Source organism: Octopus bimaculoides, chromosome 19 (assembly GCF_001194135.2).
Source record: "Octopus bimaculoides isolate UCB-OBI-ISO-001 chromosome 19, ASM119413v2, whole genome shotgun sequence".
Lineage (NCBI taxonomy): Eukaryota > Metazoa > Mollusca > Cephalopoda > Octopoda > Octopodidae > Octopus > Octopus bimaculoides.
Genome location: NC_068999.1, coordinates 8,516,856 through 8,517,377, shown reverse-complemented (window position 1 = coordinate 8,517,377; position 522 = coordinate 8,516,856).

Sequence of the window (522 nt, the reverse complement as noted above, 5' to 3'; positions counted from 1 at the left end):
TCCCCATTCTCTCCCTTCTCCCTTCTTCTCCCCTGTCTTTTCTCCTTTTGTCTAACTTTCTCCTTCTCTACCGCCATTATTAATCTACCAAGATCATTACTAACAAGCAAGACTAAAAACCATTACCACAACAAAACGACCAACCAGCCAACCCGCAGCCGACCAGCGAGCCACCCAGCCAGCCAGCCAACACAACCCCACCCCCATTACCTCTACCACCAATAATTAAAATATATTACAAAAACAACATAAATAGACGGCAATAAAAAAATTAAAACATGGATGTACGACAAAAAATATCACAAAACAGAAATGATACGATATGTGTGTGCGTGTGTGTGTGTATAAATATACATATATGTGTATGTATATATTGTATATATACATATATATACGCATATGTATATATATATATATATATATATATATATGATAAAGATATCCACACTTCCACACATACACACACATACACACATATATATATATGTGTATATATATATATATATATATATATATATATAT